General features: G+C 22.3%; 1 protein-coding gene and 1 pseudogene across 12 annotated transcripts in view; one reads left to right on the forward strand and one right to left on the reverse strand.

The window, feature by feature from the left end:
• PIP4K (phosphatidylinositol 5-phosphate 4-kinase) overlaps positions 1 to 27693 on the reverse strand; it is a 1849876-nt gene that overhangs the window by 1572518 nt on the left and 249665 nt on the right. The window lies entirely within an intron of this gene.
• LOC137234701 (NADH-ubiquinone oxidoreductase chain 2-like) lies at positions 5781 to 7931 on the forward strand (annotated as a pseudogene).

Here is a 27693-nt window from a genome sequence, read left to right on the forward strand (position 1 = left end):
AAGCAACTCTCACTAAAACACAATAATTAAAATTAATGAACCAATTAAAGTTAAAAATAATTCAAAAATAAACAAGTACTATTTGTAATTAAAAATTACATTTATAAATTCTAAATTTAATGCACTAATCTGCCAAAATAGTTAATTAAATTATATTAATAAAATTCACATAAATAAAATATAATTATTTTAATAACTGGTCCTTTCGTACTAAGATATTATAATATATATTAAAGATAGAAACCAACCTGGCTTACACCGGTTTGAACTCAGATCATGTAAGAATTTAAAAGTCGAACAGACTTATCATTTAAGCAACTACACCTAAAATTTACCTTAATCCAACATCGAGGTCGCAAACTTTTTTATCAATAAGAACTCTCCAAAAAAATTACGCTGTTATCCCTAAAGTAACTTATTCTTTTAATCATTAATAATAGATCAATAAATCATAAATTAATGATAAAAATTAATTAAAAGTTAATTAAATTTTAATATCACCCCAATAAAATAATTTTAAAAATTAATATAAAATCAATCTAAAAAATAAAAATTTTTAAAATTATAAAGATTTATAGGGTCTTCTCGTCTTTTAACAAAATTTTAGCTTTTTTACTAAAATATAAAATTCTATAATAAATTTATATGAAACAGATTATACTTCATCCAACCATTCATACAAGCCTTCAATTAAAAGACTAATGATTATGCTACCTTTGCACAGTTAAATTACTGCGGCCATTAAAAATTTTCATTGGGCAGGTCAGACTTTAAAATTAACTCAAAAAGACATGTTTTTGTTAAACAGGCGAGTAATATATTTGCCGAGTTCTTTATATAAACTTTTCATTAAAAATTACTTATATATGTATATATATATATATACTAATTTAATCATTATTTCTTTTCAAATAAAATTACAAAAAATTTTTTTATAAAAAATTAAAACATTAATAAATAATATTTAAGTAAAATAATTTTTAACAAAATTAATAATAATTGCTAATTCTAAGCATATATTTTTTAACTAATTTATCTCATTTATAATAATTCATTTTAAAGCTTATCCCTTAAAATATTATAATTAATAAATCTATTTATTAACAAAATAAATAAATAAATCAAAAATTACTAAATTAAATTTATTTCTAAAAAAACCAGATATATTTATAAACGAATAACATTTCATTTCTAATAACTTATTTAAAATAATTTTAATACATTAAATTGAATAAATTATTAACGCTTATAAAATCGAGATCAATATTTTTAATATCAATTATTTAATAAACCCTGATACACAAGGTACAAAAAATAAATTTTTCTTATAAAATAAAAATTTTTCAAATTATTTCAATAATCTTTCACAATACAAATAAACTATAATTAAATTTATTTTTTCATTAAAAATTACTAAAACACTAATTTTTATAATTATTTTTAATATAAATTAAACAAATAATAACATATATAAATCATAAAATAAATAAATAAATAAATATTAAATTCAATTTATATTGATTTGCACAAAAATCTCTTCAATGTAAATGAAATACTTTACTATATAAGCTTTAAATTGTCATTCTAGATACACCTTCCGATACATCTACTATGTTACGACTTATCTTATTTTAGAATAAGAGCGACGGGCGATATGTACATATTTTAGAGCTAAAGTCAAATTTTTTATCTTTAAAATTTTACTACCAAATCCAATTTCATTAAACATTTTAAATTTAAATTCATTTAAATAATTTTATTGTAACCCATTTCTACTTAAATATAAGCTACACCTTGATCTGATATAAATTTAAATACAAATTATTGAAAATTATTATTCTAATAAAATATTCTAATAACGACGGTATATAAACTGAAAACTAATTTAAGTGAGGTACATCGTGGACTATCAATTATAGAACAGGTTCCTCTGAATAGACTAAAATACCGCCAAATTTTTTAAGTTTCAAGAACATAACTAATACTACCTTAATGAAAAATAATTACATTTTTTATAATAGGGTATCTAATCCTAGTTTAATAATAAAATTTTTAAGACTAAATAAAATCAATTTAAAAACTATTATAAATTTAAAATTTCACTTAATAAATTTATATACATATTTAATTTATACCTTACATCGAAAAATTTTTACTTGCATTATTTGTATAACCGCGGATGCTGGCACAAATTTAACCAATACTAAATAAAATTACTAATTCCAATCTTAATTGATTAATAAAACTAATTACTGAGAATAAAATTTAAATTATTGATTATTAAAATAAATAATAATACACACAAAAATTTACATATAAAATAAATTTCTAATAAAAAATAAGCTAAAATAAAACTATATTAAAAATAAATTTATAAAAAAAATATAAAAATAAATAATAAATATTAAATTCAAATAATAAAAACAATTAATTTTAATAATAAAAATATAATTATAGAAATGATTAATAATTTAAAAATTTTAATATTATAAATTACTAATTATTATCAAATTAATAATTTTATATAGTAATTTACCTCCCTAAAAATTTTTTCATAAATTAATTTAATAATATAAAATACAAAATAATATAAAAATTATTAATAATTTAAAAATTTTAATAAAAATCAATTTCATAACAAAATATAAAATATAAACGACTAATAACTCTAGAATCTAAACTATTTTTTTCTAACAAAATAAAATAATTTATTTAAATTTTTATTAAAATTAATATTTGGTGTAAATAAATAATTATATAAAATAATTTAAATTCAACTTTCATTTATAAATTATTTTCAATTTTATATTCTAATACTTAGTATCAATATTTAATATAAATTATTATAGAAATGATTAATAATTTAAAATTTTTAATAAAAATCAATTTCATAATAAAATATAAAATAAAAACGACTAATAATTCTAAAATCTAAAATATTTTTTTTCTAACAAAATAAAATAATTTATTTCAATTTTTAAAATCATTTAATACTAATAAATATATTAAATAATTTAAATTAAATCTTCATTTATAGATTATTTTAAATTTAATATTCTAATAATTAACCTCTCATATTTATAAATATAAATTATTATAGAAATAATTAATAATTTAAAATTTTTAATAAAAATCAATTTCATAATAAAATATAAAATAAAAACGATTAATAATTCTAGAATCTAAAATATTTTTTCTAACAAAATAAAATTTATTTCAATTTTTAAAATTTATATTTATTATTATTAATAAATATAAACTTACTAAATTAAATAATTTAAATTAAATCTTAATTTATAAATTATTTAAAATTTATATTAGCATTTAACTCCTCACATTTATAAAATATTAAATATTATAAAAATAATTAATAATTTTTAAATTTTTAATAAAATAAATAATTAACAACTAACCCCTAATTAACTATTAATTAATATTCAATAAAATAAAATTATCAAAAACAACCAATAAATATAAAATCTTTAATAAAATTAAATAATTTATTATTATTAAATAAAATCAAAAATAATTAATATTTAAAAAATTTAATAAAAATCAATTTTATAATAAAAAATTAAATAGAAATGATTAATAATTTAAATCCAATTATTTTTTTTTTTTAACAAAATAAAATAATTTAATTTCAATTTTTAATATTATTATTTAATATTAATAGATAATTATATTTAATAATTAAAATTATATTTTTATTAATAAATTATTTTTAAATAAATATTTAAATGTAGTAATTATCCTCCCTAAAAATTTTTTCATAAATTCATTTTGTAATAAAAATGTAAATATTATGAAAATAATAATTTTAAAAATTTTAATAAAACAAATAATTAATAACTAACCCCTAATTAATTATTAATTAATATTCAATAAAATAAAATAAAATTATTAAAAATAATCAATAAATATAGAATTTTTAATATTATAAAAATTTAATTATTAATAAATATTTAAATAAATAATTTTAAAGAATAATTAATAATTTAAAATTTTTAATAAATGATTAATAATTAACCCCTAATTAATTATTAAATAAAATTAAAAATAATCAATAATTATAAAATTTTTAATAAAAATCAATTTCATAATAAAATATTAAACAAAAATAATCAATAATTTTAAAATCTACAATTATTATATTTTAATAAAATAAAATAATTTAATTTAAATTTTTAATATTATTATTTAATATTAATAGATAATTATATTTAATAATTAAAATTATATTTTTATTAATAAATTATTTTTAAATAAATATATAAATATAGTAATTAACCTCCCTAAAATTTTTCCATAAATTCATTTTGTAATAAAAATGTAAATATTATGAAAATAATAATTTTAAAAATTTTAATGAAATAAATAATTGATAATTAACCCCTAATTAATTATTAATTAACATTCAATAAAATAAAATAAAATTATTAAAAATAATCAATAAATAAAAAATTTTAAAATTATAAAAATTTAATTATTAATAAATATTTAAATAAATAATTTTTAAAAATAATTAATAATTTAAAATTTTCAATAAATGATTAATAATTAACCCCTAATTAATTATTAAATAAAATTAAAAATAATCAATAATTTAAAATTTTTAATAAAAATCAATTTCATAATAAAATATTAAATAAAATTAATCAATAATTTTAATTTTTTTTTTTTATTTTTTATAAAATCAAATAATTTAATTTTCAATTTTTAAAGTAAAATACTTAATATTAATAAATAATAAAATATAGTATATAAAATTTACATTTATTAAACAATAAAATTTAAATAAAATATAAAATTATAAATAATAAATTTTAAAATTATCAAATTCCACAATTCTAAAGACAAATAATTTAAAAATTTTTAATTTTTAACAAAATTTCAATTTTTACAATATTAAAAATTTTAAATTATTAGTCATTTCTATAATTTTTTTTTTTTTATTGCAAAAAATTTCGAAATTTTTAAAAAAATTTTTAAAATTTTGTTATTGATTAATTTTCTTTATACCAAAATAGACACTTTTCATACAATTATTTTATATACATGACATTTTATCTAAAAATTATGTTTCATTCGTTATAATTTATATATATACTATAAAGATCAATAAATATCTATATATATATAAATATTTAATATATTAATAGATGCATACTAATTTTGTCCAAAAACCCCTAAAATTTAAAAATATAGATTAGTATATTAAAATTTGATTATTAATATTATAATCTATTATTAGAAATTTTAATAAATCTAAATATTAAATATAAATAAACGATATACATCTATATATCTATATTAAAGTTGTGATTTTAACTCTCATACCTAACTATATTAGAATTTTTTATTACTTAAATAAAATTAAAATCAGTAATTTTTCAGACACTAATTTTAATTATTTAATATATTACATATTTAAAATTAACTTTTCATAAATTTTTCCAAATTATTGGTATAAAAAAAAAAAAAACACATTTATTTTATGATGAAATTTAATCTTTAATTTTATAAAAGATAATTTTGCATTCTAAAAAGTACAATAGAAATCGTCTATTTTAAATTAATGAATTGCCTGAAAAAAGGGTTATCTTGATAGGATAAATAATGTAATTCTATTACATTCATTATATCTAATGGAATTAAACCATTTCTAAAAGTATCAAAAACTTATGTGCATCTTACACTAAAATATAAAAAGATAAGCTAATAAAGCTACTGGGTTCATACCCCATTTATAAAGGCTATAAATCCTTTTCTTTTTAATTATTAATAATTCTGCAAAAATTATATTCTTTTCAATATTACTAATAAGAACAATAATCACAATTTCATCAAATTCTTGATTAAGAGCTTGAATAGGTTTAGAGATTAATTTATTATCTTTTATCCCCCTAATAAGAGATAATAACAACAATTATCTAATATCTACAGAAGCTTCTCTAAAATATTTTTTAATTCAAACAATTGCATCAGCAATTCTATTATTTTGTATCATCATAATATATATAGATACTTTATTATTACAAAATGATTATTTATTTAGTAAATGAATTTTAATTTCTTCTTTATTATTAAAAAGAGGTACTGCTCCTTTCCATTTTTGATTTCCAACAGTCATAGAAGGATTATCATGAAATAATAATTTAATTTTAATAACATGACAAAAAATTGCCCCTATAATATTAATTTCTTATTTAATTAATATTAATTTTATAAATATTGTTATTATTATATCAATTATTATTGGTTTCTTAGGAGGATTAAATCAAACTTCATTACGAAAATTAATAGCTTTTTCATCTATTACTCATTTAGGATGAATATTAGCAGCAATACAAATTAATGAAATATTATGAATGACATATTTTTGATTTTATTCATTTTTATCCTTTAGTATAATTTTCTTATTCAAAAATTTTGAAATTTATTATATTAATCAATTATTCAATTCATTTTTCAATTTGAAAATTTTAAAATTTATTTTATTAATCAATTTACTATCTTTAGGAGGATTACCACCATTTATTGGATTCTTACCAAAATGATTAGTAATTCAACATTTAATTATATATAATCAATACTTATTGGCAACAATTATAGTAACAATGTCATTAATTACATTATTTTTTTATTTACGATTGTGTTTTTCTACATTCACATTAAACTATTATGAGAATAATTGAATATTTTCAATAAAATCAAATAATTTTTTTATTAAATGAATATTGATAATTTCTTTTATTTCAACATTTAGTTTAATTACAATTTCTATTGTCCATCCACTATTCTACTAATATTTGAAGGTTTTAAGTTAAAAAAACTAATAGCCTTCAAAGCTATAAATATTAGTAGAACCTTTTAAGCCTTAGTAATCTAATTACTCCTTTAGATTTGCAATCTAATGTCATTATTGACTATAAAACTAACTTTAATTAAAAAGAAATATTCTTATAAATAGATTTACAATCTACCGCCTAAAATTCAGCCATTTAATTACACCATTGAATATACCATAAATAAATCGCACTTAGTCGCGACAATGGTTATTTTCAACAAATCATAAAGATATCGGAACATTATATTTTATTTTTGGAGCTTGAGCAGGAATAATTGGAACTTCATTAAGAATTATTATTCGAGCTGAATTAGGTCATCCAGGTAACTTAATTGGAAATGACCAAATTTATAATATAATTGTTACATCTCATGCTTTTGTAATAATTTTCTTTATAGTTATACCAATTATAATTGGAGGATTTGGAAATTGACTAGTACCCCTTATACTAGGAGCTCCTGACATAGCATTTCCTCGAATAAACAATATAAGTTTTTGATTATTGCCCCCATCCCTTACATTATTACTCATCAGCAGTATGGTAGAAACTGGAACTGGAACAGGTTGAACAATTTACCCTCCTCTTTCATCTACTATTGCACATAGAGGGGCATCTGTTGACTTAACTATTTTTTCTTTACATTTAGCCGGAATCTCTTCTATTTTAGGAGCAGTAAATTTTATTACTACTGTTATTAATATGCGATCAACAGGTATTACATTTGATCGAATACCTTTATTTGTATGAGCAGTAATATTAACTGCTCTTTTACTTTTATTATCCTTACCAGTTCTAGCAGGAGCTATTACTATATTATTAACAGACCGAAATTTAAATACATCATTTTTTGACCCAGCAGGTGGTGGAGATCCTATTTTATATCAACATTTATTTTGATTTTTTGGTCATCCAGAAGTTTATATTTTAATTTTACCTGGATTTGGAATAATTTCTCATATTATTAGACAAGAATCAAGAAAAAAAGGAACTTTTGGTTCTTTAGGAATAATTTATGCTATAATAGCAATTGGATTATTAGGATTTATTGTATGAGCTCATCATATATTTACAGTAGGAATAGATGTAGACACACGAGCTTATTTCACTTCAGCAACTATTATTATTGCTGTCCCTACAGGTATCAAAATTTTTAGTTGATTAGCAACATTACATGGAACTCAATTAACATATTCTCCAACAATACTTTGATCTTTAGGATTTGTATTCTTATTTACCGTAGGAGGATTAACAGGAGTAGTACTAGCTAATTCATCAATTGACATTATTCTACATGACACTTATTACGTAGTTGCACATTTCCATTATGTTTTATCTATAGGAGCAGTTTTTGCTATTATAGCTGGACTCATCCATTGATACCCTTTATTTACAGGATTAACTTTAAATCCTATTTGATTAAAAACTCAATTTTTAATTATATTTTTAGGTGTAAATTTAACATTCTTCCCTCAACATTTTTTAGGTTTAGCAGGAATACCACGACGATATTCAGATTATCCAGATGCTTATACTACATGAAATATCACTTCCACGATTGGTTCATCTATTTCATTAATAAGAATCTTATTATTTTTATTTATTATTTGAGAAAGTATAATTTCTAACCGAATAGTTTTATATCCTATACAATTTAGATCCTCGATTGAATGATCTCAAAACACTCCCCCATCAGAACATAGATACTCTGAATTACCTTTATTAACTAATTTCTAATATGGCAGATTAGTGCAATGGATTTAAGCTTCATATATAAAGATTTTACTTTTATTAGAAATTAAATGACAACATGAGCCACTTTTAGACTTCAAGATAGTGCATCACCTTTAATAGAACAATTGACTTTTTTTCATGATCATACATTAATAATTTTAATTATAATTACAATATTAGTCAGTTATTTAATATTTATATTATTTTTTAATAAATATACAAATCGAAATTTATTACATGGGCAAACTATTGAAATAATTTGAACGATTCTCCCAACAATTATATTATTATTTATTGCTTTCCCATCACTTCGATTATTATATTTATTAGATGAAATTAATGAACCATCAATAACATTAAAAACTATTGGTCATCAATGATATTGAAAATATGAATATTCAGATTTTTTAAATATTGAATTTGATTCTTATATAATTCCAACAAACGAAATGATTAATAATAATAATAATAATAATTTTCGATTATTAGATGTAGATAATCGAGTAATTTTACCTATAAATTCACAAATTCGAATTTTAGTTTCAGCAGCAGATGTTATTCATTCATGAACTATTCCTGCTCTTGGTGTAAAAATTGATAGAACACCAGGACGATTAAACCAAACTAATTTTATAATTAACCGACCTGGGTTATTTTTTGGACAATGTTCTGAAATTTGTGGAACTAATCATAGTTTTATACCTATTGTAATTGAAAGAATTCCTATAAAAAATTTTATTAAATGAATTAATAATAATTCATCATTAGATGACTGAAAGCAAGTATTGGTCTCTTAAACCATTTAATAGTAAATTAGCAATTACTTCTAATGAATTTTATAATAAAATTATTTCATAACAAAAAAAAATTAGTTAAATTTATAACATTAGTATGTCAAACTAAAATTATTAATTATTTTAATTAATATTTTTTAATTCCACAAATAGCCCCTATTAGATGATTAATATTATTTTTTATATTTTCAATAACATTTATTATATTTAGAATTATTAATTATTATTCATTAATTAATCAAACATCTAAATCTAATTATTTTAAAAATAAAATAATTAATTCATTCAACTGAAAATGATAACTAATTTATTTTCTGTATTTGATCCTTCATCAAGAATTTTTAACTTATCATTAAATTGAATAAGTTCATTTATTGGATTATTAATTATTCCATCAACTTATTGATTAATTCCTTCTCGATGGAATATTATATGAAATTTAATCTTAATATCTTTACATAAAGAATTCAAAACTTTATTAGGACCAAAAAGTTACTCAAGATCTACTTTTATCATTATTTCATTATTTTCAATAATTTTATTAAATAATTTTATAGGATTATTTCCATATATTTTTACAAGAACTAGACACCTAATTTTTACATTAACAATAGCATTACCTTTATGAATCTGTTTTATAATCTATGGCTGAATCAATAATACTCAACATATGTTCGCTCATCTAGTCCCTCAAGGAACACCTAAAATTCTAATACCATTTATAGTTTGCATTGAAACTATTAGTAATATTATTCGACCAGGAACTTTAGCAGTACGATTAACTGCTAATATAATTGCTGGTCATTTACTATTAACTTTATTAGGTAATACAGGATCTTCTATTAATAACATAATCATAGTATTATATTGATTATTATTAGGAATTTATTTTAGAATTCTTCAAGCTTATGAATATATTGAAGCCCCATTTACAATTGCAGATTCTATCTATGGATCTACATTTTTTATAGCTACAGGATTCCATGGAATTCATGTATTAATCGGAACAACTTTTTTATTAATTTGTTTAATACGCCACTTAAATTATCATTTTTCAAAAACCCATCATTTCGGATTTGAAGCAGCTGCTTGATATTGACATTTTGTAGATATTGTATGATTATTATTATATATCTCAATTTATTGATGAGGAAATTAATAATTTAATAATATCGATAAAATATAGCCAATTAATTAATAAATCTATATAATATAATTGTATATTTGACTTCCAATCATAAAGACTACTAATAACAGTAGTATAGATAATTTATTTAATCTTAACAATAATAATATTAATTATAATTATTACAACAATTATCATAATTATTGCATCTATTTTATCTAAAAAAACTTTAAGAGATCGAGAAAAATGTTCACCATTCGAATGCGGATTTGATCCTAAATCATCATCACGTCTACCCTTCTCTTTACAATTCTTTTTAATTACCATTATTTTTTTAATTTTCGATGTAGAAATCGTATTAATTCTACCTATAATCATGATTATTAAATTATCTAATATTTTTATATGAACTACTACTTCAATTACATTCATTTTTATTTTAATTATTGGACTTTATCATGAATGAAATCAAGGAATACTAAACTGATCAAAATAATTAAATAAGGGTTGTAGTTAAAAATAACATTTGATTTGCATTCAAAAAGTATTGGTTCTTCAATCTACCTTGAATAATGAAGCAATTTTATTGCATTTAGTTTCGACCTAATCTTAGGTAAATATTTATACCCTTATTCATAATATTAATTGAAGCCAAAAAGAGGCCTATCATTGTTAATGATAAAAATGAGTAAATAAACTCCAATTAAAGAAGTAAGATGATCAAGAAAAAGCTGCTAACTTTTATCTTTTAATGGTTTAATTCCATTTATACTTCTATAATTTATATAGTTTAATAAAAACATTACATTTTCATTGTAAAATTAAAAAAAAATTTTTTGTAAATTTATTACTATTACTATAATTAATTCACTACATACATTCATATATGTGTGTGTGTGTGTATGTGTGTGTGTGTATGTGTGTATATATATGTATATATTCATATATTAATTTTTATATTCAAAAATTTTTTAATTACCCTAACAACTTCAATGTTATACTCTAAATTTAAGCTATTTGAATAAAACAATAATAATACAATTATTAATATAATAATTCATAAAATAAATAATATTAAATAAATTTTTAAATTATTATTATGAAAAATAAAAAGTAACTGAGAATATTTAATTAAATTATTATATAAATTTTGACTACCTAAAAATTCAGATCAACCTTGATCAAAAGATTTATAAATTATATTTCCTAATATTAAAGGATAATTAATTAATCCATAAGTAGAAATATGAGGTATAAACCATATTGACCCAAAATAACTAATCATTAAATAATTATTTAAAGATTTATTAAAATAAAATAAAGATATGTTAGAAATTATATATCCCAATACCCCCCCCCCCCCCCTAAAATACAAATAAATAATGTTATATATTTTATATAAAAAGGCAAACAAATTATATAAGGAGTAATAAACAACAATCATCTCAATATACTACCTCCTAAAATTCTTATAATTACTAATCCTATTATACCTCGAAGCATAATTCATCCCTCATCATTTAATATATTTAAAGATCCACAATTTAATTCACCAATTATTGAATAATAAATTAAACGAAATGAATAACATACAGTTAAACCAGTTGAAAAAAAATATAAAAAATATCTAAAAAAATTAATATAATTTATAGAAACTATTTCTAAAATTATATCCTTAGAATAAAACCCGGCTAAAAATGGTATTCCACATAAAGCTAAATTTGCAACATTAAAACAAGTTGAAGTAAAAGGTATAAAACTTCTTAACCCCCCTATTAAACGAATATCTTGAGAGTTATTTATATTATGAATAATAGCTCCTGCACATATAAATAATAATGCTTTAAACAAAGCATGAGTTAATATATGAAAAAAAGCTAATTTTATAAAACCTATTGATAAAATACATATTATTAAGCCCAACTGACTTAAAGTAGACAATGCAATAATTTTTTTTAAATCAAATTCAAAATTAGCACCTAATCCAGCTATAAATATAGTTAACCCAGATAATAATAATAAAATACAACTTAATAAAGAGTCTAATAATAAAATATTAAACCGAATTAATAAATATACACCAGCAGTCAGCAAGAGTTGAAGAATGAACTAAAGCAGAAACTGGAGTAGGCGCAGCTATTGCTGCCGGCAACCAAGAAGAAAAAGGAACCTGAGCTCTTTTAGTTATAGCTGCTAACATAATTAATAATATTACAACATTCATCTCAAAATCATTTTTTACAAATTCTAAATAAAAAATAAATCTTCAACTACCATAATTTAACATTCAAGAAATAGCTAATAAAAAAGCAACATCACCAACACGATTTGATAATACCGTTAATATTCCAGCATTATAAGATTTTAAATTTTGAAAATAAATTACTAAGCAATAAGAAACTAATCCCAACCCATCCCAACCTAATAAAATTCTAATTAAATTAGGAGAAATAATTAATAGTATTATTGACATAACAAACAAAAAAACTAATATAATAAAACGATTAATATTTAATTCACTTATTATATATTCTTTTCTATAATAAATAACAAAAGAAGAAATTATTAATACAAAAGATATAAATAATAATCTTATTCAATCAAATAAAAAAGTTATAATAATTCTAGAAGAATTTAATCTAATAATTTCCCATTCTAAAAAATAAATTAAATTCTTTAATAAAAAATTTAAACTTATAAAAAAAAATAAAAATCTAAAATTAATTAATATTAAAAATCCAATATTACAAATAGATAATTTTTTCACAATTTAAAATGATTATAAATCATATCATTGACATCACAAATCAATATTTTAATTAAACTATTTAAATTTTAAAATCAAATTATACAAATATCTCTTTTTAAAATTAGTATATTTAATGGGAATCAATGTAAAAATAAAAGAAGATACTCTCGAATTTTCCCCATTCTAAAAGAATATAACCCAGAAAAATTTTTTCCATGTTGAGTATAAGCATATAAATACAAAGTATAACAAGCTCCAAAAAAAGATATTAATGATAATATAATTATACTTAACCAAGATCATCTAATAATTCTATTTAATAAAGAAATCTCTCCTAATAAATTTAATGATGGAGGAGCAGATATATTACAAATACACAATAAAAATCATCATAAAGTCATTGAAGGTATAAAATTTAATAAACCTTTATTGATTAATAATCTACGACTCCCCAATCGCTCATAAGTAATATTTGCTAAACAAAATAAACCAGATGAACAAAACCCATGAGCAATTATTAATACATAAGCACCAGATAAGCCTCAATAATTTAATGTTAAAATACCTCTTAAAACAATTCTTATATGAGAAACAGAAGAATAAGCAATTAAAGATTTTAAATCAGTTTGACGTAAACAAACTAAACTAATTAAAAATCCTCCAACTAATCTAATTCTAATAAAAATATAATTATATTTAAATCCACTAAACTGTAAAAATAAAAAAATTCGTAATAAACCATAACCCCCTAATTTTAATATAATTCCTGCTAAAATTATTGAACCTGAAATAGGAGCCTCCACATGAGCTTTAGGTAATCATAAATGTACTAAAAATATAGGTATTTTTACTAAAAAAGGTATAATTAATGACAAATATAATAAATCATAATTAAATAAATAATTATACAAAAAATAAAAATTTAAATTTATGAAAATATTGTATAAATAAAAAATACTAATTAATATAGGCAAAGAAACAAATAAAGTATAAAATAATAAATAAATTCCAGCTTGTAAACGCTCAGGTTGATAACCTCAACCTAAAATTAAAAATAATGTAGGAATTAATCTACTTTCAAAAAATAAATAAAACATAAATAAATTTATTGAACTAAAAGTTAAAATTAAAAATATTAATAAAATTAAAATATTTAATAAAAATAAATTTTTATAATTATCCAATTTATTAATTATATAACTAGCATTTAATATAAGAATACAAATTCAAACTCTTAATAAAATTAATCCATTTGAAAGAACATCTATTCCTAAAAAATAAGAAATATTTATAAAATAATTAAAACTAAAATTAAATAAAATTATTATAAATATTATCAAAAATAATAAAAATTGAACCATTCAAAAATTTTTTTTTATGAAACAAATAGGAAATATAAAAATTAATATAAAAATAAATTTCAACATTATAATAAATTAAAAGATTGAAAATAATCATTCCCATAAGTTCGAATTAATGAAACTAAAATTGAAAGACCTAATACTCCTTCACAAACTCTAAAAATTAAAAACAAAACTCTAAAAAATAATCTATAATCTATCAAATTTAAATATATAAATAATATAAAAAATAAACTCAAAACAATATATTCTAATCTTAATAATATTGATAACAAATGTTTACGATTAGAAACAAATACCAAAACTCCAATTAAAAATAAAATAAAAGGTAACATTCAATATAAAATGATTAACATTAGTTTTAATAGTTTAATAAAAACATTGGTCTTGTAAATCAAAAATAAAAATCATTTTTTTAAAACTTCAAGAAAAAAGAAACTTCTTTATCATTAATCTCCAAAATTAATATTTTAATAAACTATCCCTTGTATAATTCAATTATTTTTTTTTTATTACTACATTAATTTCTAGATTAATTTTTATTCAAATAAATCATCCATTAGCTATAGGACTAATATTACTTATACAAACACTACAAATTTGCATATTAACAGGAATACTATATAAAACATTCTGATTCTCTTACATTTTATTTCTAATTTTTTTAGGAGGAATATTAGTATTATTTATTTATGTCACTTCACTAGCATCAAATGAAATATTTTCATTATCAATTAAAATAACAATTTCATGTAATATAATATTCATCATTATAATAATAATTTCAATTTTCTTAGATAAACCTTTTATATTAAACTACATAGAAAATAATGAAATAAAAACAATATATGATATAAAATCATATATACAAGAAAATTCTATTATACTTAATAAATTATATAACTACCCAACAAACATAATAACTATTATATTAATAAACTATTTATTAATTACATTAATTGCTGTAGTAAAAATTACTAATATATTTTATGGACCACTACGAATTATAAACTAATGAATAAACCTTTTCGAAATCAACACCCCTTAATTAAAATTACTAATAATGCTTTAATTGATTTACCAACACCTATTAATATCTCAACTTTATGAAATTTTGGCTCATTATTAGGATTATGTTTAATTATTCAAATTATAACAGGCTTATTCCTAGCTATACATTACACCGCAAATATTAATTTAGCTTTTGATAGAGTAAATCATCTTTGTCGAGATGTAAACTACGGTTGATTATTACGAACATTACATGCTAATGGCGCATCATTTTTTTTTATTTGTATTTATTTACATATTGGACGAAGAATTTATTATATATCTTATTTATTTACGCCTACATGATTAATTGGAATTTTAATTTTATTTTTAGTAATAGCAACAGCTTTTATAGGGTATGTATTACCATGAGGTCAAATATCTTTTTGAGGTGCAACAGTTATTACAAATTTACTATCAGCAATTCCTTATCTAGGAATAAATTTAGTCCAATGAGTATGAGGAGGATTTGCAGTTGATAATGCTACATTAACTCGATTCTTTACTTTCCATTTTATTTTACCTTTTATTGTACTAGCTATAACAATAATTCATTTATTATTCTTACATCAAACAGGATCAAATAATCCTATTGGATTAAATTCAAATATTGACAAAATTCCATTTCATCCTTATTTTTCTTACAAAGATATTGTTGGATTCATTATTATAATTTCAATATTAATATTATTAACATTAACCCACCCATATTTACTAGGAGATCCAGATAATTTTATTCCAGCAAATCCATTAGTGACTCCTATTCATATTCAACCAGAATGATATTTTTTATTTGCTTATGCAATTTTACGGTCAATTCCTAATAAATTAGGAGGAGTTATAGCACTAATTATATCAATTGCATTTTAACAATTCTTCCATTTTATACCTTAAGAAATTTCCGAGGAATTCAATTTTATCCTATAAATAAAATTTTATTTTGAATTATAATTATTACAGTAATTTTATTAACATGAATTGGAGCACGACCGGTAGAAACTCCTTATATTATTGTAGGTCAAATTTTAACAATTATTTACTTTTTATATTACATTACAAATCCTATAATTAATAAATGATGAGATAATTTAATTAAATAGTTAATGAGCTTGAATAAGCATATGTTTTGAAAACATAATATAGAAAATACTTTCTATTAACTTTACTTAACAAAATTAATTAAATAAAATTTAACAACAACAACTTAAACCCAATAAAAAATAATAAACAATTCAAAGAAATTGGTAAAAAACACTTTCAAGCTAAATATATTAATTTATCATAACGAAACCGAGGTAAAGTACCACGAACTCAAATAAATACAAAAGAAATACATACTAATTTTAAATAAAATACAAAATTAAATAAATCACAGCCTAAAAAAATAACTCTAAATAATATTCTCATAAATAAAATTCTAGAATATTCAGCTATAAAAATTAACGCAAATCCACCTCTTCTATATTCAACATTAAATCCAGAGACTAATTCAGATTCACCTTCAGCGAAATCAAAAGGGGTTCGATTAGTTTCAGCTAAACAAATACAAAATCAAACAAATCTAACAGGCAAAAAAATTACTAAAAATCAAATATATTTTTGATAATAAAAAAATTGAAAAATATTATATCTTCCAATTAAAAAAACAAAAGATAATAAAATTAAAACTATTCTAACTTCATAAGAAATTGTTTGGGCAACTGCCCGTAATCCTCCTAATAAAGCATAATTAGAATTTGATGATCAACCAGCAATTATAATTCTATAAACACCTAATCTAGCACAACTTAAAAAAAATAACAACCCTAAATTAAAAGAAAATAATTTAACAAACAAAGGTATACAAAATCAAACAACTAAAGAAAGAAATAAAGAAAAAATTGGAGAAAAATAATAAGAAATATAATTAGATAATAAAGGATAAGTTTGTTCTTTAGTAAATAATTTAATTGCATCACAAAAAGGTTGGGGAATTCCTAATAAACCAACCTTATTTGGACCTTTTCGAATTTGAATATATCCTAATACTTTACGCTCCAAAAGAGTTAAAAAAGCAACTCTCACTAAAACACAAATAATTAAAATTAATGAACCAATTAAAGTTAAAAATAATTCAAAAATAAACAAGTACTATTTGTAATTAAAAATTACATTTATAAGTTCTAAATTTAATGCACTAATCTGCCAAAATAGTTAATTAAATTATATTAATAAAATTCACATAAATAAAATATAATTATTTTAATAACTGGTCCTTTCGTACTAAGATATTATAATATATATTAAAGATAGAAACCAACCTGGCTTACACCGGTTTGAACTCAGATCATGTAAGGATTTAAAAGTCGAACAGACTTATCATTTAAGCAACTACACCTAAAATTTACCTTAATCCAACATCGAGGTCGCAAACTTTTTTATCAATAAGAACTCTCCAAAAAAATTACGCTGTTATCCCTAAAGTAACTTTTTCTTTTAATCATTAATAATAGATCAATAAATCATAAATTAATGATAAAAATTAATTAAAAGTTAATTAAATTTTAATATCACCCCAATAAAATAATTTTAAAAATTAATATAAAATCAATCTAAAAAATAAAAATTTTTAAAATTATAAAGATTTATAGGGTCTTCTCGTCTTTTAACAAAATTTTAGCTTTTTTACTAAAATATAAAATTCTATAATAAATTTATATGAAACAGATTATACTTCATCCAACCATTCATACAAGCCTTCAATTAAAAGACTAATGATTATGCTACCTTTGCACAGTTAAATTACTGCGGCCATTAAAAATTTTCATTGGGCAGGTCAGACTTTAAAATTAACTCAAAAAGACATGTTTTTGTTAAACAGGCGAGTAATATATTTGCCGAGTTCTTTATATAAACTTTTCATTAAAAATTACTTATATATGTATATATATATATATACTAATTTAATCATTATTTCTTTTCAAATAAAATTACAAAAAATTTTTTTATAAAAAATTAAAACATTAATAAATAATATTTAAGTAAAATAATTTTTAACAAAATTAATAATAATTGCTAATTCTAAGCATATATTTTTTAACTAATTTATCTCATTTATAATAATTCATTTTAAAGCTTATCCCTTAAAATATTATAATTAATAAATTTATTTATTAACAAAATAAATAAATAAATCAAAAATTACTAAATTAAATTTATTTCTAAAAAAACCAGATATATTTATAAACGAATAACATTTCATTTCTAATAACTTATTTAAAATAATTTTAATACATTAAATTTAATAAATTATTAACTCTTATAAAATCGAGATCAATATTTTTAATATCAATTATTTAATAAACCCTGATACACAAGGTACAAAAAATAAATTTTTCTTATAAAATAAAAATTTTTCAAATTATTTCAATAATCTTTCACAATACAAATAAACTATAATTAAATTTATTTTTTCATTAAAAATTACTAAAACACTAATTTTTATAATTATTTTTAATATAAATTAAACAAATAATAACATAAATAAATCATAAAATAAATAAATAAATAAATATTAAATTCAATTTATATTGATTTGCACAAAAATCTCTTCAATGTAAATGAAATACTTTACTATATAAGCTTTAAATTGTCATTCTAGATACACCTTCCGATACATCTACTATGTTACGACTTATCTTATTTTAGAATAAGAGCGACGGGCGATATGTACATATTTTAGAGCTAAAGTCAAATTTTTTATCTTTAAAATTTTACTACCAAATCCAATTTCATTAAACATTTAAAATTTAAATTCATTTAAATAATTTTATTGTAACCCATTTCTACTTAAATATAAGCTACACCTTGATCTGATATAAATTTAAATACAAATTATTGAAAATTATTATTCTAATAAAATATTCTAATAACGACGGTATATAAACTGAAAACTAATTTAAGTGAGGTACATCGTGGACTATCAATTATAGAACAGGTTCCTCTGAATAGACTAAAATACCGCCAAATTTTTTAAGTTTCAAGAACATAACTAATACTACCTTAATGAAAAATAATTACATTTTTTATAATAGGGTATCTAATCCTAGTTTAATAATAAAATCTTTAAGACTAAATAAAATCAATTTAAAAACTATTATAAATTTAAAATTTCACTTAATAAATTTATATACATATTTAATTTATACCTTACATCGAAAAATTTTTACTTGCATTATTTGTATAACCGCGGATGCTGGCACAAATTTAACCAATACTAAATAAAATTACTAATTCCAATCTTAATTGATTAATAAAACTAATTACTGAGAATAAAATTTAAATTATTGATTATTAAAATAAATAATAATACACACAAAAATTTACATATAAAATAAATTTCTAATAAAAAATAAGCTAAAATAAAACTTTATATTAAAAATAAATTTATAAAAAAAATATAAAAATAAATAATAAATATTAAATTCAAATAATAAAAACAATTAATTTTAATAATAAAAATATAATTATAGAAATGATTAATAATTTAAAAATTTTAATATTATAAATTACTAATTATTATCAAATTAATAATTTTATATAGTAATTTACCTCCCTAAAAATTTTTTCATAAATTAATTTAATAATATAAAATACAAAATAATATAAAAATTATTAATAATTTAAAAATTTTAATAAAAATCAATTTCATAACAAAATATAAAATATAAACGACTAATAACTCTAGAATCTAAACTATTTTTTTCTAACAAAATAAAATAATTTATTTAAATTTTTATTAAAATTAATATTTTGTGTAAATAAATAATTATATAAAATAATTTAAATTCAACTTTCATTTATAAATTATTTTCAATTTTATATTCTAATACTTAGTATCAATATTTAATATAAATTATTATTATAGAAATGATTAATAATTTAAAATTTTTAATAAAAATCAATTTCATAATAAAATATAAAATAAAAACGACTAATAATTCTAAAATCTAAAATATTTTTTTTCTAACAAAATAAAATAATTTATTTCAATTTTTAAAATCATTTAATACTAATAAATATATTAAATAATTTAAATTAAATCTTCATTTATAGATTATTTTAAATTTAATATTCTAATAATTAACCTCTCATATTTATAAATATAAATTATTATAGAAATAATTAATAATTTAAAATTTTTAATAAAAATCAATTTCATAATAAAATATAAAATAAAAACGATTAATAATTCTAGAATCTAAAATATTTTTTCTAACAAAATAAAATTTATTTCAATTTTTAAAATTTATATTTATTATTATTAATAAATATAAACTTACTAAATTAAATAATTTAAATTAAATCTTAATTTATAAATTATTTAAAATTTATATTAGCATTTAACTCCTCACATTTATAAAATATTAAATATTATAAAAATAATTAATAATTTTTAAATTTTTAATAAAATAAATAATTAACAACTAACCCCTAATTAACTATTAATTAATATTCAATAAAATAAAATTATCAAAAACAACCAATAAATATAAAATCTTTAATAAAATTAAATAATTTATTATTATTAAATAAAATCAAAAATAATTAATATTTAAAAAATTTAATAAAAATCAATTTTATAATAAAAAATTAAATAGAAATGATTAATAATTTAAATCCAATTATTTTTTTTTTAACAAAATAAAATAATTTAATTTCAATTTTTAATATTATTATTTAATATTAATAGATAATTATATTTAATAATTAAAATTATATTTTTATTAATAAATTATTTTTAAATAAATATTTAAATGTAGTAATTATCCTCCCTAAAAATTTTTTCATAAATTCATTTTGTAATAAAAATGTAAATATTATGAAAATAATAATTTTAAAAATTTTAATAAAACAAATAATTAATAACTAACCCCTAATTAATTATTAATTAATATTCAATAAAATAAAATAAAATTATTAAAAATAATCAATAAATATAGAATTTTTAATATTATAAAAATTTAATTATTAATAAATATTTAAATAAATAATTTTAAAGAATAATTAATAATTTAAAATTTTTAATAAATGATTAATAATTAACCCCTAATTAATTATTAAATAAAATTAAAAATAATCAATAATTATAAAATTTTTAATAAAAATCAATTTCATAATAAAATATTAAACAAAAATAATCAATAATTTTAAAATCTACAATTATTATATTTTAATAAAATAAAATAATTTAATTTAAATTTTTAATATTATTATTTAATATTAATAGATAATTATATTTAATAATTAAAATTATATTTTTATTAATAAATTATTTTTAAATAAATATTTAAATATAGTAATTAACCTCCCTAAAATTTTTCCATAAATTCATTTTGTAATAAAAATGTAAATATTATGAAAATAATAATTTTAAAAATTTTAATGAAATAAATAATTGATAATTAACCCCTAATTAATTATTAATTAACATTCAATAAAATAAAATAAAATTATTAAAAATAATCAATAAATAAAAAATTTTAAAATTATAAAAATTTAATTATTAATAAATATTTAAATAAATAATTTTTAAAAATAATTAATAATTTAAAATTTTCAATAAATGATTAATAATTAACCCCTAATTAATTATTAAATAAAATTAAAAATTCTAAGGTAGTTGGGGAGACAGGTTCGTCCCACCCGGTGCCCTCTAACCAGATATTCTGCATTAGTATTTTTGCCACTATGACCATTGGTGCAAGCCAGCCTAAAGGGTCGAAAAGTTTGGCTATAGCGGATAGGATTGCACGTTTGGTGATGTTCTCGCCATTCTCTAAAGCTCCTGCTGTAAAGTAAAACATGTCTGAGTGCGCGTTCCATCGTATTCCGAGTGCCTTCACCGAGCTAGCCTCTTCAAACGCTAGGAAGTCCTCGCTGAGCAGATCCGTTTTGGGGATGTCCTGAAGGATTTCCTCACAATTTGATTTCCACTTGCGCAATGGAAAGCCAGCTGAGTGTAATGCTTCGCGAATCTCGTTTCTTGCTCTGATAGTTGACGCTATTGTATGTCCTCCAGATAAAACGTCGTCGACATACATACTTTCGCGTAATATACCCGATGCTATTGGGTGGGTATTTTCTACATCATCAGCCAATTGTAGAAGTGACCGTATCGCGAGGTAGGGGACACAGTTTACACCAAATGTGACAGTCTTTAGTTCGTAAAGACTGATGAGTTCGTTGGGGGATGTTCGATGGACAATTCTTTGAAATTTGGTGTGATTTTCGTTCACCCAAATTTGCCTATACATCTTTTCGATGTCGCTATTAAAGACGAAGCGATACAGTCGCCAACGTAAAACTAAAATAGGCAAGTCTGCTTGGAGTACTGGACCTGGGTGGAGTATGTCGTTTAGACTAATGCCATTTGCTGTCGGACTTGACGCGTTGAAGACGACGCGCACCTTGGTAGTGGTACTTTCTGCCTTTACAACGGCGTGGTGGGGCAGGAAATAATTATCCGAATCGTCGGATGGTACATTATTCTTGATTTTTCTCATATGTCCAAGTGTTTCGTATTCTGACAACACCCGAACATACTCTTTCCCTAGATCTTGGTTTTTCAGTAATCGCCCCTCATTTCTGAAGAATTGTGAACATGCGCGCTTTAGGGACGGTCCTAATTTAATATTCTCAGGGTAATCCTGCCTGAATGGTAGCGAAACTGTATATCTTCCACTTTCATCACGTTTTGTTGTGTCCTTAAATAATTGTTCACAATACCTTTCTTCTTCATTAAGCATTTTGTTTTTGGGAACATTTTCTACCTCCCAGAAAGCTCTTAATTGGTTGTCCAACGCAACCTCGTTGTAGAATGACATGATGCTCTTCGTTGGACTCGGTGCTTCGATGCGACCGGTTAGTATCCAACCGAACACTGTCTCTTGGGCCAAAAGTGTATTTAGTACATTCTTTTTCAGACCGCTCAGTATAATTTGGGGATATATGTCTCCTCCAAGTATGAGGTCTACGTCTTCGTTGATGTAGAACCTTTTATCTGCCAAAACCAAGTCTGGGAATGCCTGCATAGTCATGGCGTTGATATGGCAGGATGGAAGATTCCCAGTGAGTTTGGCTAGGACTAGAACTGGTGTAGTCAGGCTGAAGCAGGCATCCACTGGTGAACGTAATTCAATTTTGGATGCCTCTTTCACCTGAGCTGACACCGCATTTGTGATGCCTGAAACTTGGGCATGCATTTTTCTCGCTGGCAAATTGATTCTGCGTTTCAGTCTTTCAGTTATAAAGGAACATTCAGACCCTGAATAAATTAATGCCCGTGCGGAGAAGTCGGTACCATTATGGCGAATGTGTACGAGAGCAGTTCCTAATAGCACGCCTGTGCTAGAATTGGCATAACAGGATTTTACATTCTGGTTCGCAGATTGTCGCGCCTGTGCCGAAGTTGTTGGGATGTTATCCGCATCTTTGAAAGGATTGCGTACAGCCGTGTGCTGAGATGTAACCGCATGCAGGAGCGTGTGGTGACGAGAGTGGCATTTGGAACAGTTGTAGGAACTGGTGCACTTCGTCACGGTGTGTCCTGGGGATAAGCAATTCAGGCAGCCTTTTGTGGATTTTATAAATTTAATCCTTTCTATTGGGTTAACTCGCAGAAGCGTGAACAGTTGCGTAATCTGTGTTCAGGGGATTTACACATTTTACAAATTGATTTTATTGTTTGCTTGGATACTTTCGTTTGAAAAGCACCAAGTCTTTTCGTAGGGATTTCTGACGATTGTCGCGACGCGTTTGGTTTTTGCACTTTCGAAGTGGCATGCCCTGTAAAACCAGACACTGTTTCAAGTGTCTGAAACCGATTAGACAGGATTTTATCCACATCCTCCCACTTGGATATGTCCATTTTATGGTCTATACTTTGCTCCCAAAGAGCCAGCGTGCTCTCTGGTAACTTGGTTGAGCATAGATAGGTCAGGATTGCATCCCAATTGGAAGTGTCAATTTTGTGGCATTTGAGGGACGAAATACAATAATTTATATCATTTTGCAGCTTTTTTATTGAACTGCCACACTCACTTTCTACCTTTTTTAAGTTGAATAAAATTTGTAGTTGTGTGTTAACTAAGATACGTTTGTTTTCGTATCTTTCACACAAGTTTTTCCAGGTCATCTCGAAACCTTCATTTGTGAGAGGGCATTTTTTTACGATATCTTTTGCTCCGCCCTGCGTTTTGTTATTGAGATGGAATAACTTTTCCACCCCTTTCAAACTAGAATTGTTTATATATATTGCCGTCAACAGGTCGCGAAAAGTTGGCCAAGACAGATAATCCCCTTTAAAAACTTCCGTGTCGCAAGCCGGGAGGCGAATTTTATGCCCATGAGGTTCTTGCTCAGGGTTGACGTTCTTTTCATCCTTCTTGTATTTTTCTGCCTCAGCAGATATAGACGCTGAACATCGCACGTAGATTGCGTATGCTGCCTTTTGCTTTTTTCTGATCGCCATAACGTCATCCGCTGACACCTCATCAGATCCCAATAGCGAATCAAACGCAGACTTTACCTTCTTCCACAAGAGCCGCAACTCTTTCTGCTGTATTGCAAGGGTGTGTTTGCTATGGTCGCTCTCGGGAATAAGGCTGTAATCTTTATCAAACTCTGCGATTGACTCTGCTAAACGGATGTAGGTTTCCATTGTTTTATTTACGTTTATTAAAGAGAAAATTGCCGATTATAGAAATGGAACGCTTTAGAGTAAAAATACCTGCCCAGCCGTAAATAAACACTATTGAAATTCGAAGTTTATTATTTATTTTGTTTATTGCAGACTTTTCCAGAGTAGCGACAACGAAAAGGGTTTACTTTATGGACTTTTTGTCTTGGTAGCGACAAAAACGGAGGTTTATTTTTCAAACTTTTGTCCCAACAGCGACAACAAGAAGGGTTTATTTTTGGACTTTTCTGTCTCAGTAGCAACAACAAAAAGGGGGACCACTCGCCACCTCCACAGTTAAATGGGTGTATTGTGATTAAATGAAAAGTGCGTGCGGTATTGCTAATGAAAATCGAAAATAACCGGAAAAAAGTGAAGAAAGAAATAAATGTTTTACAAGAAGTGAGCGGCTGATTAATTAAATTGAAATTAATGTGTTTGTGATGTGCAAACAACAACAACAAAGACTTATTCGGTATCGTGCGGAAAGTGAGGTTAGGTTAACCTCTTCCTTGTGTTGTGTCTGGAAAACCTTACCACTGGTGGGGGGATAAACCAGATAATTACAAGGATCGAACTAAAAATTAACAAACCAAGTGATTGAATTTTTGAAATTGGAAAGAAAAAAAATGGTGCTCACTAAATAACTTCACTTTTTTACACTCCTTTTCGATTTAAATTTTTCGCGCACGACACGGGTATTTATCTTTATTTGTCACTAATAATCACTTAAACGAAAAAAAAAAAAGTGGCAAGAAACATAACACTTAGTTCTTATTTTTGCTGAAGGAATTGATGTGATGGCTGTGGCTCCGGTGGCTGCTAATGTCGTCTATAGTATAAACTTCCAGCTTTTTGGTGGTTCTGCTGGGATATGCTGTGGCAAATACAACTTTTGATGATTTTTTTTTTTTTGTGGCAATTCGTGCAAAATTTTGTAATAGGAAAAATCCTTCGCAAAAGTTTATGAGTTGGATAAATTGTGCTGTGCAGGTAGATTCTCTGGTGCAGTGGACTGTAATTTTAGGCTTTTAGTTCCTTTTTTCGGTGAGTAAGGACCAATGTTCGGCCTGAGTGCGTCTGGAACCGGCAGTGGGTAGGCGCACACGGGTCGATCTCGGGTTGATAGTGCTCTCGAAAGAAAGTAAAAGAACAAAACCCAAAGAGGATTTCCTCGTTATAATAGTGTTTTTAATTAGAGTGTAGGAAAATATATACAAGGATACAATATTACCTTTGAGTGTAAAAATGATGACGGTGATACTCGGCGATGTGTGCTGGTTAGCGGTCGATCGAAAAAGAGGACGGTTGTCCCGTTGATGACAACCGCTAAGCTGCGAAAAAGTCCTCTGGTATTAAGGAGGGGAAAAAAGCCACACACACAACAATCCCCACATATACGTGCATGGGTGCTGACAACCTGCACACACACGTGCATGTGTATGAAACGCATGCATGTGCATGCATGCACACAAATGCGGCGTGAGTGTGGGTGGCTGGAAATATTATTAAAACGTTAGGGAGGGGCGCCGTCAATCAGGTAAAAGTTAGGCATTGGGCCTAAACAATACTCTTATAAAACTCAAATGTCCGTTTTTGGTGCCACAATAACAAGGTGCTTCAAAATTCATCGTAAAATTTTACGTGTTTTTTTTTATTTAGAAGCCAAATATGTATTTTATTAATAACTAAAAGTTATTGAAAGTGGTTCAACGAAATTTTATTTGAGCTAAAGATTAAACAGCCATCGAATTTTGCAAAAGGGGAGTGGCACTGCCCATTTATGCTACAAAGTTTGATCTTAGTAACCGATTTACCAATTTGTACCAAACTCGATAGACGTATTGATTCCTATAAAAATTTAATACTCGTTTGAAGGCGAAATGCCTAAGCTTTAAAATAAATCTGATAAACTTTCGAGAAATGCAATAACGAAAAGTATATATTTATAAATTACTAAATTAATTAATTCTTTTATTTGAAATAAAAAATTAACTTGTACATAGATATCTTATTTTTCAATAAAGTAACAAAATTGATTAGTAAATCTCTTTTTCATTGTTGTGATAAGAAGTGAGAAACTTATTTTATCTTAACATACAGCAACTCTGTAGCTTTAGATGCATATTCTCCAAATTTGGGTCCATTAACTGGTTCATGGCAGCTTAAAATATTTAAAATTACTCCCAATCTTTTCACAATATCTCTATCAACTCTTGTTATGCGAGCAATCACTTCATCGTTTTCAAAAAATCTTCTTGAGGAGTTACCATCATTTGTATTTCCGTATCCATGCTTTGGACAGTCAACTCT

Source organism: Eurosta solidaginis, chromosome X (assembly GCF_040869045.1).
Source record: "Eurosta solidaginis isolate ZX-2024a chromosome X, ASM4086904v1, whole genome shotgun sequence".
Lineage (NCBI taxonomy): Eukaryota > Metazoa > Arthropoda > Insecta > Diptera > Tephritidae > Eurosta > Eurosta solidaginis.